The 20,821-nt window shown below is 50.4% G+C and overlaps 1 protein-coding gene across 1 annotated transcript in view; it reads right to left on the bottom strand.

The window, feature by feature from the left end:
- Mrtf (Myocardin-related transcription factor) overlaps positions 1-20,821 on the bottom strand; it is a 285,116-nt gene that overhangs the window by 178,461 nt on the left and 85,834 nt on the right. The window lies entirely within an intron of this gene.

A 20,821-nucleotide genomic window follows, 5' to 3' on the forward strand; every position in this document is an offset into this window, starting at 1 on the left:
CCTGTGGTTTAATTTCAACCCCCCCCCCCCCCCCCCCCGCCCTCACCCGAGTTTTTTTACATGCACTGGCATCAATAGTACGTGGAAGTTTTTGCATTATCTCGCTTCGACGGAAACGCGCCAACCGCAGCAGGGATTCGATCCCGCAACCTCGTGATCAGCAGCCAAGCGTCATCGCCACTCTGCTGCCGCGGCAAGTCAGAAACAAACACAGAAGGAAGTGACCCCGATGAGGACTCGAAAGACTCAGCGGAGGTCAACTGGTCGCTAAAAAGCCGTTCAAAGTTATTAACGCGAAAGCCTTTAATGCCTCATCGTTGTCGACAGAAGGTTGTCAGCAGAGGTGTCACGCTTTTCGGTTGGTCGAAATGGTTATATACGCCAGAGTGCGCGGATTCGCAGTTTTGAAGTCACCCACGGATGCCTGAAGCCACCTCTTGGAGCAGACGACAACTAATAAAATAGTTGTCGTCCGCTCCGACAGGGGGCGTAAGGCGTCCGTGAGTGACCACAATACATACCTCATTACTGCGAACAGAGCCATGGATACAACCAAACTCATCGAAGCAGAGAGAGAGAGAGAGAGAGTCGTGCTAACGAAGCAGTCAAAGACGGCAGTCAGTGTATGTAGTTGTAATGTGTAGTGAAAGTGTGTAGACAAATAAAGCGCTAGTACAGCGCAAATAGTATCGCAGTCAATGCCAAACAGTGCGCCAGGAAAGACTTTCGCTTTGCAGCATTTTAGACAGCCAAAGTGCTTCCTGAATTTTTTTTTATGCAAGTGAAGATATCGCCTCCGGAGCGCGTTTAGAGCTACAGAAAGTCCCTCCGGGGCTCCGTTATTTTGTGCGAAGCACGCTCCTCTAAAAGCTGCCTGCGCCGCTCAGTTTAAAGGCAGCAGTTCCCGACGCCCCAATTCGTTTGCGGAAGCCCACATCCGCATGCTTGTGCATCGTACCTGATGCCCCCGACGGAGCCAGGAGCACTGCCGTTCGCAGCCACATCCGTCTTACCCTCTCGGCAACCTCCGTCCCCTCCTGCCTCGTCGCAACAGATGGGCATCTCTTCGCCTCTTTGTATCACACAGCCTACTCTGTAAACACCAGCGTCGGCACCACAGTCGGCAGCATCGGAGTCATTTAGGCCAGCAGTGAAGGCGGGGAGGTGGGGCAGAGCAGATACAGAGAATCGCTTTTCTTTTCCTTTCTTTCTTCCTCTATTTCTTTATTTCCTTCTTTCTTTCTCTCTCTTTTCTTTCTTTACCGCCTTCCTTCTTTCTTTCTTTCCTGCTTTCCTTCCTTCCTTCCTTCCTTTCCTTCTTACTTTCTTTCTTTCTTCCTTCTTTTCTTTCTTTCTTTCTTACTTTACTTCTTTCCTTCCTTCCTTCTTTCTTTCTTTCTTTCTTTCTTTCTTATTTAAGTGGTCTCACAAAAGGCCTGCTGTTAACTGCACTAATGTCAACGAAGTATAGGCGGCGCACGTGACAGAACCCCAGGTGGCCGAAATTTCCGCAGCCCTTCACTACGCCGTCCCTTATAGCCTGAGTCGCTTTGGAACGTTAAACTCCAATAAACCTATAAATCTAAGCTGCTTGGACACAGAGACCTCATCATCGCTGTCTTCTGGACACCATTCGTTTGGCAAGCCTTTTCTAATTCATGCGGTTCATCTCCTCTTAGCAATAAGGCAATAACTACCCCTAACAAAGAAGTAAGGGTACATTCTTATGTAATTACTGCGTCGACAATCCTGCTTGTACCTCAATTAGGTCTTCGACAATATCCTGTAAATAAAACTTAAAACTACGAACACACATTCGCACAATGTTGATAGAAGTGACAGGACATCATCCCGGCTGCCTTCAGTATTGACCATGTGCCCTATTACGAAACGTCTGCTCTGTGCCCGACCTTCTTTGGCTACAGAGTGACACTAGAGCCGTGGCGATCTGTAACCACCGTGTCGAATCTACATGAACCCACTGCAACGTAACAAAAGTTCATGATCGCTCATCCGGCACCTTGGATAGGCTATATCTCCTGTCGTCAACAGAGATCTCGTAGCCCTGGACCATTTTGTCCTTGAGAAGAACAGCGCCAAGCTCCCAGCCACCTCACCATACATGTTACCATATCCTCATCGGGATATGGTATACATATATAGTGAATAATACTCTCTGAGTGCTCCCTGATTTTACCGTCGTCAGGTGAAGCCCAGCTCCACCTAACGCCAAGGCTGTAAGCTTTTTCTTCTAGGCGCATTAACTCTGCCAATCTCGTCATCATCACGATCGTTATTATCACCACCACCATCAGAATCGGCATCACTGTCACATCAGCCAGGTTACGCCCGTTGCTGGACAAGGGTGTAATATCGCCTTTCAGACAACGAAGTGTGTGTGTCTTGTCTCTTTCTTGGTCTGTGTGTGTTTGCGCTGTTGAACCGCCATTATGAATCTACACCAACTAGCCCAATCTCCAGTTCTTCTAAAGAAACAAAGCCCGAACTCCAATTTCCAAGCCCCAGTTTCTTTAGAAAAAATTCGCTGTGGCTTAGCTTGGTTAAGCCCGGTAATTGCGAAAGCAATATCCGTACCTACGCCATGGTTCAACTGGTAGTGTAGCTAGTGGTGGTGCTTGTGGTTAGACTTGTGGTGATGCATCGGTTATACAATCCATTCCAATATAATCTAATCAAATCCAATCTAATCCAATCCAATCCAGTTAGGCCGCCGTTCATGTGCACCGCCGTCGCACACGGACGGCGCGAGATGGTCGCCGTCGCACCGCAAAGGCTTGAAAGTGAAAGTAGTATTGCTTTCGCAATAATAAATGAAGATTTTGCTGCCAAAGGAACGTCAACGTTGCCAAAAACAGCCAAGCACCCTATCAAAGCGACAGCTGTCCGTGGCACTATGCGCCAAAAAATTATGATTGTCCGCATCGTCTGGACACGCGGCTGTAATGGATGGCCTGTTGTTAGACAAACCGGGTGTTCGGCGTGAAAAGCGTATCGAGCCATGACCGTTCGCCACACTTACCCTACACCCTTAACCCTCATCACTAGCAGCTCAATCCCAACCTCCCCACGCCGTGACTGGCTACTGCACACGGCAACTCTAAACACTCTCAGCACTCCGTAGAATTTGTTTGGAGAGACCCTCGCTCGACTAGGGCTTCCTCTATCTATTCTGATTCTCCTCTCCTTCGGGGTTAAGAGCCAAGGGATATGCCCTAAAACCAGTGTGAGATTATATTAGCGACTATATAACTACAGACCCGCCGCGGTGGCTCAGTGGTTACGGCGCTCGGCTGCTGACCCGAAAGACGCGAGTTCGATCCCGGCCGCGGCGGCCGAATTTCGATGGAGGCGAAATTATAGAGGCCCGTGTACTGTGCGATGTCAGTGCACGTTACAGAACCCCAGGTGGTCGAAATTTCCGGAGCCCTTCACTACGGCGTCCCTCATAGCACGAGTCACTTCAGGACGTTAAACCCCCATAAACAAAACCTATATAGTTACATCAGGTAGATTCGTCAGGTAGAATGTGATTTCACTGCTTTTTTGTCTTGTTTTTATGCGAAGCATATTGCTAGAGCTACCACTCACGCCGTCGCCGTGGGACCCCCACGTGACACCGTGACGTCACACCACGTGACATCGGATGAGAGAGCCGGCCTCCACCTCGCGCCGTCGCCGTGGGACCCCTAGTCGTCACGCCACGTGACACCGTGACGTCACACCACGTGACATCGGATGAGAGAGCCGGCCTCCACCTCGCGCCGTCGCCGTGGGACCCCTAGCCGTCCCACCCGCGCATTCCCGCGCATTTCGAACGCGCGTTCACACTCGGTGTAGGTGAAATGCTCGCTCCACCGGGCAGGCAGACGCGGCTTCCGTGGCAATCCAAGCGCTCACCCAACGCGCGTCTCGGGGTTAGTCGGCGTTCCGCTGTAGCCATGCTGTTGTCTTCCCCCACGACGAAGGCTTCTAGTGGTTGTATTAAAATGACCAAGTATTCAACGAAGGAAAGCCATGTATTACCAAGCCTAGCCACTAATATGCTTCGCATTCCCCAGGCTTAGCCAAGCTGAGCCTCAGCAATTTTTTTTTTCGTTTCTTCATACAAATTCTAGTATACTTCACCCCTTGTACATGAGTGCGGTTGTATCCACTATGCACCCTGGCCAATACCCCGCCGTGGGAATGTGCCTTTAAGCCTGAGGACATCATCATCATCATCACTATAGCGCTTAACATCTGCACGCCAGCTAAGGCGAGTGTGGCGGCATAAACACGAAAGACATCTCACAGCCCCACCCAGAGTTGTTAAACACTCCGACTCGCATCAGCATTGCGCGTCAACACAACTGTCGCTAATATACGCATTACCGCAAGTGTAAACGTTTCGTGATTGTTTTTTTTTATTGCGAAAGCAATACTAGTTGCACTTTCAGCCCGTCGCGTAGCGAGGCCGGTAGCTACCACATTAACATATTGGAGTGGATTAGTTTGGATTGGATTGGTTTGGATTGGATTGTATAACCGATGCATCACCACAAGTCTAACCACAAGCACCACCACCAGCTACACTACCAGCTGAACCATGGCGTAGCTACGGATATTGCTTTCGCAATTACCGGGATTAACCAAGCTAAGCCACAGCCATTTTTTCGCTAGAACAGAAATAAGGAGGGGCTAGTCCATGGCATCTCCTTAACCGCGGATCCGTATATTCTACTGATCCGCACCTAAAAATCAGGGCTTCCGCGCCGACTGTATATACACCGCGGGCTACATCGCAGCTCCAGGAGCATCGCAGCGCGCGGCGAGCTTCGGTCCACTCGAAGCGTGGCGGGTTCGCGCGCTATTTCCAGTGGAGTCGCGCGCGCCGGCGACGCACGAAGGAGAGGGGGAAACGCGACGGCAACCGACGGCGGAGGTTCCAAGACGACGCGCCGCGCAGCGGCACAGCCTCTGGGGCTGGAAACAACGCACTGAAGGGGGGGGGGGGGGGGGGGGGGTGACGAGACAGAGTCGAAGTTGGCGAAGGACATTGCAAGAAAGCAAAGGGAGGCAATAGGAGGAAGAATAAAGAGAGGAGGGGGGGGGGGGGGAAGCGAAACTACAAGGCGGGAAAGCTGCCGGGGCGAGAGAGGGGGGAAGAGTGCGGAGCTGGTTTTCGAGCGGCAACGCACTGTGACACGAACACACGCACGCACACACACAGACACACACGCGCGCCCATAGTTCGCGGGAATGAAAAAATACGGTAATAATAGAAGGCTAAACAAAAGGATGAGGAGGAGGAGATGTGAGAGAGAAGGTTTGGATAAGCAGTGATGGAGAAGGCGGCGAATAACATTGAGGAGGAGGAGGAGGAGGAGGGTGAGGGAAATCAACAGAACTGAGGGTGCGCGACCAATGGAGGGTGTGCGAAGTCGCCGGTAGTCAAAAAATAAAACAGTTAGCAGGCCGATTATAGAGGAAGGAGAGGGAGAGGGAACAGTGGAGGGGTTAATATACACAAAGGAGGTTGGAGGAGGAGGAGGTTGTCGGAAAGTGAGGAGGAGGGGGGAAGAGGGGGGAGGACTGGCGCCAGCTAGTCACCGCTTCGGTGCCCGGTGTTGACGAGTCAGTCGGCGCTCTCGTCAAGCGCTGACGGGAAGGCGCGCCGCAGGCAGAGCTGAGACAAGCGAATATCCTGGGAACAGGAGGAGAAGGAAGAAAGGAAAAAGAAAACGATCAAAACGGTGCGAATACAGAGGCAGTGCTTCAGCTTTGACCTTTACACCTTTAGTAATATACTAGAATACGCCGTTCACTATAGCTTTTCGCGTCCCTTACGTCGTTCACGTCGTCCTGAAGACGAGGCCTTGAGGTGACTCCGAAACCAAGGAGAGCAGGGCAACGCCGCATGAACTCAAGGAGGCCTCGTCGATCAGAAAAAAATTCAAGGGGCACTTTGACTGTCCAAAGCGCGTACAGGCGAAAGCGTTTTCCGCACCACTTTGCCTACGTGACACTTGTGACGTCACCACTGAATGACGTCACACATAATTGAATAAGTAATGCCAAATTACTAATTAGCGGCTAATTACTGATTAATCACTGAATACGACTTAATTGCTAATTAATTACGCTTGAGCTTCGCCTTTAGGAGTAAAACGCGACCGCGTGTTGTAGCGCTGCCAGGCAGTCCACGGAACGCCACCACTCGTTCGGCGCGATGCCTTGCCCTTTGAACGCAACGCTTTTTGAGGAAAGGAAACGGAGCAGTAATTCTCTGTCATCTCGGTGCACACCTGAACCGCACCGTACAGGAAGGGAGGAAGTGGGAGTGAAGGAAGAAAGAGAGGCCGTAATGAAGAAACTGAAAATTGTATTTGAGGAAAGGGAATTACGCAGTAACTGTCTCGCATATCTCGGTGGACATCCGTCAAAACGCGGACACATCTTCCGACACGGCTGCCGACACGGCTGTTAACGACAGTATGAGGCATTAAAGGCTTTAGTCTTAATAAGCGCGCCCACAAAGCAGGAAACGCGCTAGGAGCAGGCCTGTATTGACATGCCTCAGTATTATTAATTATCGAACACTTCCAGGCACTACAATTCTCCATTTTTCGACCAAGCACCAGCAGATCTTGGAAAGTGGCAACTTGGGCTAGGCGGTCCATTGATTAACAGGTGTGTGCGAATGATACTTTTGTAGCGATAGCTACACTACTGTAGCTACGCCAGCCGCCTCGCCTCTTCAGCATGGTCGCACTTTCGCCGTGGTCGCACCAACCTTGAGCCGTTGCCTAGCAACCGCCGCGGTGGACACCCGAACCGTACAGGAAGGGAGGAAGTGGGAGTGAGAGAAGAAAGAGGGGCCGTAGTGAAGAAACTGAAAATTCTATTCGAGGAAAGGAAAGTACGCAGTAACCGTGTCGCATCTCTCGGTGGACACCCGGCATCCGTTTCAACAGCAAGGGAGGAAGTGGGAGTGAAAGAAGAAAGAGAAAGAAGTTTGGTTTGGTTTTATGGGGTTTAACGTCCCAAAGCGACTTAAGCTATGAGAGACGCCGTAGTGGAGGGCTCCGGAAATTTCGACCGCCGGGGGTTCTTTAGCGTGCACTGACATCGCACAGTACACGGGCCTCTAGAATTTCTCCTCCAAAGAAATTCCAGCCGCCGCGGCCGGGATCGAACCCGCGTCTTTCGGGTCAGCAGCCGAGCACCATAACCACTGAGCCAACGCGGCGGCTAAGTTTGGTTTGGTTTACGGTGTTTAACGTCCCAAAGCGACTCAGGCTATGAGAGACGCCGTAGTGGAGGGCTCCGAAAATTTCGATCGCCTGGGGTTCTTTAACGTGCACTGACATCGCACAGTACACGGGCCTCTAGAATTTCTCCTCCAAAGAAATTCAACTGCCGCGGCTGGGATCGAACGCGCGTCTTTCGGGTCAGCAGCCGAGCACTATAACCACTAAGCCACCACGGCGGCGAAACAGAAAGAGAGGCCGTAATTGTTACTGCGTATTTCCTTCCCCAAATTGATTTTCTTCATTACGGCCTCTCTAACAGAAAGAGAGGCTGTAATGAAGAAAATCAATTCCGGAAAGGAAATCACGCAGTAACTCTCAATCCACGTCCAGGGACGAAGAGGAACAAGGAACGCCCAGCGAAACGCAGCGGCGAAAGGCTTACTTCGCAATTCGACTCAGCGAGTTCCACTCGGCCAGCTGTAGCTATCGCGTCAATCCAGGTTTAACCAGAGCTAAACCACAGCGAATTTTTTCAAACCGAATCGAATACGAATCCAACCGAACTCGTTATAACGAAATTGAATGGGCCCGGTGACTGCTTCGTTGTGGCCGAAGCTTCGTTATAGCCCGTGTTGGCCGAGCTTCCAAGGGGAATCGTCATTCCTTCGTTATACGCAATATCCCGTTATAAACCGTTTCGTTATAGCATTAGCGACTACTTCTTTATAGTCGCAGCTTCGTTACAACCCGTGTTGTCCGAGCTTCCAAGGGGAATTGTCATTACATCGTTATACGCAATATCCCGTTACAAACCGTTTCGTTATAACATTAGCCACTACTTCGTTATAGTCGGAGCTTCGTTACAACCCGTGTTGTCCGAGCTTAAAAGGGGAATTGTCATTAACTCGTTATATCCAATATCTCGTAGTACGACAGAGAGACCCTACTGAAGAGAAGTTTATTTGCAGCATAAAAGGGACAGCCGTCCCTCTACAAAACAGAAAAAAACATTACGGCGACAGCTATCGCCCGATGCGCGCACATACAGTAACAAGCAACACATGTCCAAAAGGGACCGCTAAGCTGAAGCTTTGCTAACGAATCAAATGCGAAATTCCACCTCAGAAGACACGCGTCAGTGCCAAAGCTTGGTTGCAGTTTCTGCATGCGCCCTAGATCTATGTCTCTAAGGACATTATCCAAAAACGAACTGTTGGCATTTCTTTCTTGTAGCGCGGGAAATTCTTATCCCGCATGCGAACATTCTTCGAAAGAAGATAGATTTTTGATTTCCAAGTGGCATGCAAGCGAAAGTCAAAGCACCGTTTTCACTTACCTCTGCACAGTGCGATTCAAAATGAGAGCTCCTTCCCTCTGTAGAGAAAGGGGCCATCGAATGCATTATAAAACAAATCTACTAGTTTTGAGGAACGGTAGTAACGCAGTAACGGGGACACTTCTCGGTGGACACCTCAACCGCAACACGTGAAGGAGGGGATAAAGGGGGGAGAAGAAAGAGGTGCCGTAGTGGAGGGCTCCGGAATAATAATAATAATATATATATATATATATATATATATATATATATATATATATATATATATATATATATATATATATATATATATATATATATATGTCGTGTCCGGTCGCTGTGTTGAATGCAGCGAAAGACGCACACGGTACTTTTAGACTTCGTTTATTTAAAGCCGATGAGGGTGCGACCAGCGTCGACCGAGGTAGGAGCCGAACTGGCCGCCCGAAGAAAGGAGGGAGCTGAGAAGCGTCCACGGGAGGGAGTGGCTTCCCAGAACAGGAGGAGGGTGCGGGGGCGCACCGTGGGGGGGCATCTGGTGACAGCGTGCGACGAGGGGCAAGTGTCGTTAGGAGGAGGATTGAGTGGTCGTTAGGAGGAGGATGCGAACTGTCGTTAGGAGGGGAATGCGAGTGGTCGTTAGGAGGGGGCGCACACACACAAAAGCGATAAGGGGACACAACACTTCCTTCCCCCTTAGAAAGTTGCCTGGTATCGTGCAGGGGGTCGGCGCTCACGCGTGGAGGCGCGCTGGCTTTGTGCGCTCGGGGGAGAAACACTTGTAGGCTGGCTGTTGTTCGCTGTGTCTCCTAGGTCTGTCCTGGGCGAAGTCTCTTCTTCCGGGAAGAGGTGCCAGGCTATGTGGGAAAATGGTGCACGTGTTCTCTCCGCTGGCGGACAGCTCTCAGACGGCGTCGTAAATCTACGCAGCTGGTTGAGATGTCGGCGTGCTACTGTGCCATGTATGTTGACGAGCCAAGAGCGCAGGCCTATGCGTCTGACAATTGTAGCTTCCTCCCAGCGTGGCTTTTTCAGAAACTGTCGGGCGAGGACGCGCTGCCCCTCATTAAGCGTGCCGCAGCGCGGAATTGCTTTTTCTTCCCGGAACGTCTCTGCCTTTGGCTCGGGGAGGATGGCTGTGAGCTGGGTTCGCATTTCACGCTCGAACATCATTTTCGAGGGGGTCTCGCCTGTTGTGCTCTGAACCGTCGTGTGCTGCTTGAAGAGAAAGCGCGCAAGGCGGCGCTGCAGCGAGCCTGTCTGATCTCTTTCAAGGGCGCGTTTTAGCTCGGCTACGTAGCGCTCGGCTTGTCCGTTTGTCGCTGGGTGGTAGGGGGCCGATGTAACTGATGAGATCCCGTTGTCGCGATAAAACTTGAGGATCTCCGCAGACACAAACGGTGTTCCGTTGTCCGACACTACCTTGCGCGGCAGGCCGAACGTTGCAAATAGTGATCGGAGGTTGTCAATGACTGCTGCCGAAGTCGTCTGTCCCATTTGCCTTATCTCAAGCCACTTTGTGTAGGCATCTACGACCACAAGGAAAGTGCAGCCCTCAATTGGTCCTGCAAAATCAATGTGCAGTGTGTGCCATGGTGTGTCTGGCTTTTCCCATTCTGGGACAGGAGCTTTCGGCGGGGCGCTCCGGCTGCTCTGGCAAGGCTTGCATTCTCGCACCACTGTTTCGATGTCGTTGTCAATGCCAGGCCACCACATGTAGCTTCTGGCACACTTTTTCATTGCAGCGATGCCCCGATGTCCGGCGTGGATGAGAGACATAGCTTGTGCGCGTAGTTCTCTCGGCATCACAACTCGGGACCCAAATATGATGCAGCCGCGATGGGTGCTCAACTCTGTAGCTCGCCTGCGGTAAGCGTCGAAGTTGTCCCCTTTGAGTTTATGCACGTTGCCTTGTTGAACAGCTGTGTAAACTAGCCGGAGAGCTGCGCACTTCTGCGTAGATGCTGCAACTGTGCCTGCTGTAAGCGGAGGTTCTGGCAGTGCTTCGAACATCAGAACGTCTCCTGGTGGAAATGGTTCGTCAACAGTTGCGTCTAGTGGCAGACGGCTTAGCGCATCGGCGTTTTGATGTTTGCCGCATATCATCACGCCTAGTGGAGAAAACCAGTTTCTCCCTAGAAGGCTTGATCCTGTGCCCTTCACAACAAGCAGAGGTAGCGTATGGGTCTGGCCGTTGTAGTTAACCTGCACGTTGGCAGAGCCCAATAGTGGCAGATTCTGTCCTGACCACGTTCGCAGGTGCGTGTCGTCTTGTTGCAGGGCTGGTGCGTCAGATGGCCATGAAGTTCGGAACGTGTCCTCACTGATCAGAGTACAGGCTGCGCCGGAGTCCACCTCGAACTTAATCAGCTGGTGATGTACGCTTACTTCTGTAAAAATCTTCGGTCGCGTGCCGAGATTCATGGTGTTCAGGTCGTACAACACAGATGGTGTTGCTGATGTTGTTCCATGGAGATCAGATAGCGGCGTATTCTCTGAGGCGTTGACGCTGTGATTAGGCTGGGAAGGTGACTTTATCTTGGCAAGTCTCCGTTTCGTAATGCATGCTCTTTCGATATGCCCTCGCTTGTGGCAAAAATTACACGTGGCTGACTGGAATCGACATCCCTGGGGGTTGTGTTGGTCGTCACACCGCCAGCAGCGTTGTGCCTTTTTGACCGATTTTACAACAACAGAAGGCTTGCGCACCTGGTTGCTTGTCTGGTGTACCGGCTCGGTGTTCCGGCGAATCCCTCTCTGCTGGTGACCGGCGCTCTCCGCTCGAACGGCGATGTCGTAAGCTTTGCTGAATGTGAGGTCCTTCTCAGCGAACAGGCGCTGCTGCAGTGACTCGTCACTCAGTCCGCACACAAATCTGTCGCGTAACATCACGTCCAAGGGAAGCATGGTGGTGTTAGCAGAAGAAGCTGCGTCTCCCTCCTGCCCGGTAGCTGTTGTCGACAGCGTTCCAAAATTGCAGTCGGCAGCGAGCTTCTTGAGCGCGGCTACGTAGGCGCTCACAGTTTCTCCTCCCAGTTGATCTCGTCGTTGGAAGCGAGCCCGGCTGTAGACCTCGGATGGCCTTGGGTCGTAGTGCTTTTGCAGCGCTTTTACGATGTCGTCGTAAGACACTGCCGCTGGTGTGCTTGGCTGAATAAGGGCGCAGACAGTATCGTAGGTCTGCTCCCCGCACAGCGTCAGCAGGTTGGCCCTCTTCAAGGCTGGGTCTGTGATGTTGTTAGCTTCAAAGTAGAACTGAAGGCGTCCAACCCACGATGACCACGATGAGCCGTTGAATTCTGGTATCTGATTGGGAAACCCTCGCGTAGCCATGGCTTGTCAATAGCGTTGCGTAGCGCGGGTCGAATCCACTTTCTCGTCGCCACTGTCGTGTCCGGTCGCTGTGTTGAATGCAGCGAAAGACGCACACGGTACTTTTAGACTTCGTTTATTTAAAGCCGATGAGGGTGCGACCAGCGTCGACCGAGGTAGGAGCCGAACTGGCCGCCCGAAGAAAGGAGGGAGCTGAGAAGCGTCCACGGGAGGGAGTGGCTTCCCAGAACAGGAGGAGGGTGCGGGGGCGCACCGTGGGGGGGCATCTGGTGACAGCGTGCGACGAGGGGCAAGTGTCGTTAGGAGGAGGATTGAGTGGTCGTTAGGAGGAGGATGCGAACTGTCGTTAGGAGGGGAATGCGAGTGGTCGTTAGGAGGGGGCGCACACACACAAAAGCGATAAGGGGACACAACAATATATATATATATATATATATATATATATATATATATATATATATATATATATGTGTGTGTGTGTGTGGGTTCGGATCCCACCGGTGGCGTGTGGTTGTTTTTTCTTCTGCTTTTCTAATCAATTAGCTTTAAGCGATGACATATTCAGTAATATTCTAAATTGATCAACACCACAAAATTAATTAATTAATTTTAAAAAAAAATCCCCTGTGCCCCTTGGTCTCTGTGGCTGTTGGCTTCTGTCATATATATATATATATATATATATATATATATATATATATATATATATATATATATATGGTTTGGTTTATGGGGTTTAACGTCCCAAAGCGACTAAGGCTATGAGAGACGCCGTAGTGGAGGGCTCCGGAAATTTCGACCACCTGGGGTTCTTTAACGTGCACTGACATCGCACAGTACACGGGCCTCTAGAATTTCTCCTCCAAAGAAATTCCAGCCGCCGCGGCCGGGATCGAACCCGCGTCTTTTGGGTCAGCAGCCGAGCACCATAACCGCTGAGCCACCGCGGCGCGGCATATATATATATATATATATATATATATATATATATATATATTCCGGACGCCGCCACTACGGCATCTCTCCCTTCACTACCACCTCAACAATCCGGTGGATAGGTTGAGATGACCCCACAAGGCCACGTGACCTAGGTATCCCACCTGGGTTGCTTCGGCGGGTGGCCACCTGGGCTACCCTACACCAGGGTATTTATCGCTCACAACACCGGCAACGCCGACGCCGGATTTTCTGCGTAACGGGGCCTCTGACGCTATCGCGTTAAACGACGACAAAAAATTGAGAGGACACTTTGGCAACTAAAGTGTTGAGAGGCGAAAGCCGAGGACACTATGCCGTGACGACTTCCAGTGGATGCGACGTCACACCACTCCCGTGGCTATATCGATACCCAAATTGTACATCTTTCCGGGATCCTAAGTGTTAATTACGCTTAATTACACATTTTTCACCTAATCTGACAGGAATCCGACGCTTTTCCGACCATTCTGTGCCAGTTTTCACTATGCCGCGACGACTTCCGGTGGATGTGACGTCACACCGGTCCCGTGGCTATATCGACGTCCGCACTATTTCGACGCAATTTCGACATTTTTGCCTATAATAAATAATCAATTAACCTACAGTCATTAAACTTGGCTTCTGGGTTCATTTTTTCCTCCTCTATCTGAAGCAACTATTGGTTTTCTCCTATCCCTTTTAGTTCTAGAGTTAACGCGCTGCCAAAGGTGTGACACCCTCTGCTAACGGACGACAGTATGAGCCATTAAAGGCTTTCCCCTTAATAACAGGCAGTATAGAAAGAGAATAAACACAGGAAAGCGAAGGCTGAGAGTAGAGCACGTACGGCAAGGCGGCGCTGCTAGATTTGCCCCTGTGCGGGGAAAACTGGAGAACGGGGAAGAGGAGATGGAGGCGGAGAGAGCGCACGCCCCCGCGGAGGCCCAGCTCTCCGGAGCTCTCCTCGACAAACGGTCATCCTTCACGAAGCCGAAGGCAACGCAACGGCGGCAGAAAACCACCGTTCAGTCTTGTTTGTCTTCGCGGAGATGCTTGTTCGTTTCCTTTCCACTTCTAGTCACCCCCCCGCTCTTTTGCGTCTTCCAACACTTTATTCTTATTCCTTTTTCGTTTCGCCTCTTGCTGTTCTCTCTCGCTGCTCCGCTGTTATTCTTGTCATGTACCCCGCGGGCTTCCCTCACGCCATCGTGTTCGAGAGTGATATTCCGCGCCGTTTCCGTTAGCACCGCGAAGTCAGCCACCCGTGACGCTTGCATTTTTTTTTTTGCTCAACTGTTCGTTCTCCTCTGTCGACGGTTGCCCGTATTTTGAGCCGCTAAAACGTCGCAGCGCTGTGGATTATAACGGACGGTGTGTCAGCTCAAAGAAGGAACCCACTTCAAATGCATACTAGATTAGTAGATTATTCAAGCGATAGGTTAGAGTTGCCTTCACACCAAAACCCGCCGATGTAAGGGAATCACGAAATTCGCTGATTGGTCGAGACAGCCCACGTGACCCTGTGACGACATCACAACCTGCACTGATGGACCACCCTGATTGGGCGAGAGAGGTTAAATAACCCTGTGATGTCATCAGATCTTGCCCACCAGGCTGAGAGAAACCCAGTCTCTTGACAGCAGCTTAGAGAATCGAGTTCAAAAATCAGAAAAAATAATCGACACATGAAAATGTCGGCACTGTCACAACATAGCGGGATACCTGCATCTGCAAAAAGCAGATGCAGGTATCCCTGACAAATGCTAGGAAACTGAAGTAAGCACACACAAGTTGGAAGAGAAGCAGCAGCAAATGTTAAATCTAATGCTGTCGCATTCGACTCTTAAGGTGACTTAAGCGTGCCCGAAGTATTTTGGAGCTTTTATTGTTTTTATGGGGTTTCAAAAGCTTTAACGTTTACAAGCAAGTCGGGCTATGGGGGACGCCGTAATGGAGAGCTCCGGCGAATTTCGACCACCTAACATGCTTCAACGCACATTGACATCGCACAGTACACAGACCTCTAGCATTCTGCCTCCACCAAAATGCGGCCGCCCCCGACAGGATCGTACACGCGTCTTTCGGTTTGGTTTGGTTAATGGGGTTTAACGACTCAAAGCGACTCAGGCTATGAGAGACGCCGTAGTGGAGGGCTCCGGAAATTTCGACCACCTGGGGTTCTTTAACACGCACTGACATCGCAGAGTACACGGGCCTCTAAAATTTCCCCTCCATCGAAATTCGACCGCCCCCGAGAGGATTTAACCCGCATCTTTCGGTTTGGTTTATGTAGGTTTAACGTCCCAAAGCGACTCAGGCTACGAGGGACGCCGTAGTGAAGGGCTCCAGAAATTTCGACCACCTGGGGTTCTTTAACCTGCACTGACATCGCACAGTACACGGGTCTCTAGAATTTCCCCTCCATCGAAATTGGACCGCCCCCGACCGGATCGAACCAGCGTATTTCGGGTCAGCTGCCGAGCACCGTAACAAGTCAGCCACCGCAGCGGCTGCGAAATAAGGTACAGAGATCAAGACAGAACAGTTTACACCGCACCACCTGCTGCTTACACCGGGGTTGCCCTACTTCTGCACCCGCTACTCAGCGTAGCCACCCGCAAGCAGTGTCCCGCGCCCCAAACCAGTCCTTCTCGGAATAAGGCGCACCAAAAAGCGAATCCAAACACACCCCCGCAAGCTCGCTGCCACCGCGCGGCCCAGCACACGCTTTATTTTCCTTATCGTTCTTACCCACCATTTGTCCTTGCCCCCAGAGGCATGCCTGCCGGAGTATTCCTCCGCACCCCCTCTCCCAACTCTTCCCCACCGAGCTCGGAACTATCGCCCCCCTTCCACGCATATCCGCTCCATCCGAGAGCAGTGTGTTTATTATCGCAAGGCGCACGTCGTCTATGCAGTCTTGGTCTATTTATTTCTCTTTTTATTTACTTGTTTTATCGTTGCGTCGTTCGCTTACGGTAGCTGGCTGTGCCCGCCCCGCCGTTCATTCACGTTCGACAACCCCCCCCCCCCCCTGCCTACCCTCCCGCCTTTCTCATGACCCTCTCACCATCGTGACGAAAGAAGATGGAGAGGAGGAACAGGCAGGCAGGCCGATTGACCCAGTGCCCGAGAGAGCCAAGGAGCGAGTGAGTGAGTTCGTGGAAGTACTCCAGAACGGACTAGAAAAGTGACAGGCATACATAACAGACATTCAGTGTGTTTACGCCTTGTTTCCTTTGAATGTCATTAATAATACCTCGCTTACGGGCGGTTCCTCGGCTGTCTACGCAAACCCGTTACATCTATAGAGGCACGAGCAAAGGTTTTTATTTCTTTTTTTTCTTTTTCTTTTTTGCTTGGAGAGAGAGTATTTGTCCGGGCAGCGGTAGCGAGTCGAGCCGTCAACCGGTTGAAAGCAGACACTGGCGGTAACGTCAACAGTGAACGTCGTGTCGAGTACGGACAGGAGCTGTTGCATAATGTTGCGCAGTCCTGCCACTCGCTCGGATGCTTCGTTAGAGCTCGGAGTGCCGGGGAAGAGGGGCATTTCAGACGCGAGAGAAAGGGAAAAAAACATTCCCTAGAGTTCGCGCGAAAAAGGTCTAGAGCATGGCGGCCGCTGAGGACATGCAACGTCGAAGGCGACTTTTTCTTTCTTCTTGAAGCAACGTGTCGTCTTGGGGACATCATTTGTCTCTGAAGTCGTTAATTTCTGCAACGTGTTTTGTATATAAGAAAAATATGCGCGTGTGTTGCGTACGTACAGGGAGGGGGGGGGGGGGGGGGGTCAAGAACAGCAAAGGTCGGGTTACTCTTTACGCATGAACTGCGCTCTGACAAGACCTAGACGTCGGTCCTGTGGATTTCAGCCATGTCAAAAGTGCACGGTCTAGGTCAAGAGCACAGAACTTGGACATCGGCCAGAGTATACACTCCATGGTTGGGCGCGCATAGCAGGATGGGCGAACACAGAATGGCGTAATTCTGCATGTGTGGTCTTATGACCTCGTAGTGTGGACGAATCACTATGACATTCGACTGCCGGTCAAGCGAATGGGCCCATGACAAATGCGTTTGTCATTAATACTTTCATTAATCCTCTAAAAAATGGTCTATAGACAGTCTATAGACTTCTTATAGACGCTATTGCCATCCTATAGCTATTTATTTTTGTGTATTCGTAGGCTATAGACTGTCTATCGACAAAGGGCTAATGAAAGTGTATGGCCATGAATCTATAGATTGTCTATGGACTGTGTATAGGATTTGCATTGCCTCTATAATGTTCTCTAGGGTTTGTATATAAAGTCCATAGATCTTTATAGACAGAAGTCAATGGACACTCTATAGACTGTCTAAAAATCTTTTTTTAAGGGAAGGGTAAGGGTTTTGGAAGGCGACCGCCTTCCCCTTAGGAGCGAGAAGCCTTACACTGAAGAACTGCAAGCTGACTCCATTTCACTGCGAATATAACTTAAAAATTTCATGGTGTCTTGTCTATAATGTCCATGCCACCTTTACTTATAGCACAGCCGAGAGCAACAGCTTATCTTATCCCGACGAACATCGTGGGCTTGCTCCTGGCATCGCCTTCTAATTGTCTTCCGCGCACAGAGCCGCAAGTTCTTTCTTTCTTTCTTTCTTTCTTTCTTTCTTTCTTTCTTTCTTTCTTTCTTTCTTTCTTTCTTTCTTTCTTTCTTTCTTTCTTTCTTGTTTGTTTGTATGATTGTTTGTTTCTTCCTTTCTTTCCTTCTTTCTTTCCTTTATTTCTTTCTTTTTTATTTCTTTCTTGAGACAATTTGATACAAACTCGCTCAGGAGGCAATAGTAATAAGCACGGATGGGGCCTGACTAGGCTATGCCCCCTGACAGCATAGGCAGCACATGTGTACATACGATTATACATCATCCGCAGATCCAAGCCTAACACATCAACACAAAAACACAGTAAGATACACACCCAGTTCTCCCAGTAAATAACTTTTAGCGCTTCCAGTCTGGCTACCGTTTGCAGGGCTTGCCGCCAAAGCTACGAGATATTTGCCATCGAAAACTTCCCACCGCTCCTTGCACCGCAATGCCAGTGTATAGTTTCGGTTTTCCATGGGTCTTGGTTTTGACGCCAGCCCTGGTTGCTCGTGCCGGGACCTCCCGCCTACGTATCGGAAGCGCTTAGTGCGGACTTCATCCCACACACCTCCGGTTTTACAACGGTACTACTAACATACGCACAAAGGATGCAAGCACCAGTTCTCCTTTCGCTTTGTCCTCAGCCTACTAAGACGCTCACGGTATGTTTGCCGGAGATGACCCTGGTCTCTCGGAGGGGGGAGACCAGGGCCAGGATTGAATCGCCGAAAGAGTCGTTACAGAGAAGGGCCTCAGGTGGGCGGCGAGGCGGCGGCGAGGTGGGAGCATTACAGAACCTGTCACGTGCAGGATACGTCATTCTAAGTATGTGTGGACCTCGGTTGTGCACGGAGTTATTGTAGCGAAAGCTACATTAGCCACGAACTGGCGGTTTCGCTGTGGCGGTTCTCGCAGGAGGCACAGAGACCGACCTTGACCCGTTGCCTAGCAACCGCCGCCGCCGTTTGGTATGACGTCACACTGCTTGCCTCGTCGTTGCGCTCGCTTTCCCCACGTTTATCTTGGCGTAGCTGAGCTAAGCCAGCGGCAATTTTATTACATTATTCGACTTACTTTTCGCCATGTCCTAAATGGTTTGTTTTATGCGACCTCATCGAAGCCTAACGGGAGCAAAAAGCCGGTGGCGACCTTCCGGTACAGTGAAAGCATTCTAGTACACTGTACTTCCAGCGTCGTCCAGAAAACTCAGTATTCGCTGGTGGGAAGTGAAGTCACAGGTGATATCACGAAAACCGAGAAATCGCACTGGCTGGAGGGTGAGTGACGTCACCATATCGGAAGTGACGTCATCCGAATATGTTCGTCCCTGTGAAGCCACCACCAGTCACTTCCGGCAAAAGCATCACCAGCTTCAAATGCGATCGCATAACACACAACAGATTTAGGTGTCCCCGTGTTTTTTTTTCACGAACCGCTTGCGGCTGGAGAAGAAATAGGTCTCGCGACTAATTCCAGCAAAGCGTCGACTTATGATTTGGGAACGAAAAATGGCTCTGAGATCAGCACATTGCCCCCTGTACGCTACCAGAAGGAAAAGTGCACAGGTAAGTCTAACCCAGTGCTGAAAAGGAAGAGTTGAAAGGGAAATATTTCTAGGCCGTCGCCTGAGCTTTTCTTCGCTCGCTTTCTGTGTCTTTGCTTTTTTGTGCTGAGCACTCCTCCTCTCCCGGAAATGCCTCGAGCTTAGCGACGAGCCCATAAACCGCCATAAATTTTGACGGCTTTTGCGCAAGGCTCGCGGCGAGAACGAGGTGAGTTTACGAAGGACTGGATGGGGGATGCGGAAGTCGGCAGGAGTTTTAATTTTACTCTCATAAGTCCGTTTTTTTATCTACTCTATCAGTTGAGTCTATAAGGTGACTCAATAAGTTGACTCTAGCTATCAGTTGCATGTTGTGCTGCATTGTGCAGCCCAAGTGTCGCCCTTGCAAAGCGTTGATTGAGTTGTGTGTTTTGACAAATGGAGGGCCTGCATGCTCGTACAGGGTTGCTTTATCATTGTCGAGAATTCTGTAGGACAGTGCTAGAGAGGGATCACCACGTGGCATTCCATACGACCGCTCAATATTTTGCTCAAATTTTTTCTCTCATGGCGTTTCGCCTGGTTTCAAAAGGTGATGATGACTGTGACGTCTAAGGTTATATAAAGGTCACGTGAGGCATGAAAGACTGCAATAAAGGTGGCTTTAACACTGTAGTAAACTGAAACGACGCAGCTGTGGTTATAGCGGAGTTTTTTATGCATCACGTGACCTATATTGACATCTGACGCCTTCTGCTGTTGAAATCTAAACAGAAGCGGCATGCGAGAAGAAACTTAATCAAATTATTTAGCGCTCGTAAGGAAATGCCACGCGGTGAAGTGATCCATTGGTATGCCCTACGCTTCACCGCAGAGAAGAAAATATGCAATAAAAAAGTCGTTGTTATACTCCACTCGCGATATAAACGAAATGTTTTCCGTGTGGCTGTGGTGGTTCCATGAAAGAAGGAAAGAAATGGTGGTACGGTTTAGAATCACGTGATCTGGAAAGATTGCTGTTACCAGACAAGCACGCCACGCATTTGGTCAGTCTCGGAGCGGTAGGCTATCAAGAGGCGTTACCATATAGGCAGCCGCCGCTGTTAGCAACTTTCCTAACTGTTGGCAAGAATGACGAGAGGGCATGCAAAACACGACGAACACCGCTCTCGCTCTAGTCAGCATATAAGGGACTTTCAGAATGGGGTGACCATATAGGTCGGAGCATATAGTCGGATACAACTTAAGTCTGCAGTGAAGCTCCGCCCACACTCAGCCACAGCGCACAGAATTCCTCCACGACGAAAAAGTAGTCCGCTGCTTAAACGTTTCTTGTTAGCTAAACAAGACGCTTATCACAAGAAAAAAATTATAAGCTATAGGATTTTGACTCGTGGATTGTTTGATATAGTCAAGCATTAAAAAGCTGATTTCGTTTAGAGTTGCGGTTGGCCAGCGGAGTAATACAAGACGCCGCGGACTGCGGCCCAGTGTTAGCAACTGCTGTTTTTTTAAGTTGTATCCTACTATAGAGGTAATAGAGGAATAGCCCGGGCGGTAGTGCGCAGTACAATAACACCCCTCCGGCAATTGTCCCGCGCCTGCGCACTGGAGCCCCTCTATTCCCATATGCACCGCATTCTAAAAGGCCCTGTTAACTCTGTGCGACTCGGTAAAGACGCTGGCTAGCAGTTAACGCGGACCGCGTGGCGCAAATGGGAGGGCGTCGACCCCGTCTACCCGCGCGCGCAAGACCCGTTAGCCCCCTCCGAGAAAATAAACAATTAA

Source organism: Amblyomma mixtum, chromosome 4, assembly GCF_055824585.1.
Source record: "Amblyomma mixtum isolate Tamu chromosome 4, ASM5582458v1, whole genome shotgun sequence".
Taxonomy (NCBI): Eukaryota; Metazoa; Arthropoda; class Arachnida; order Ixodida; family Ixodidae; genus Amblyomma; species Amblyomma mixtum.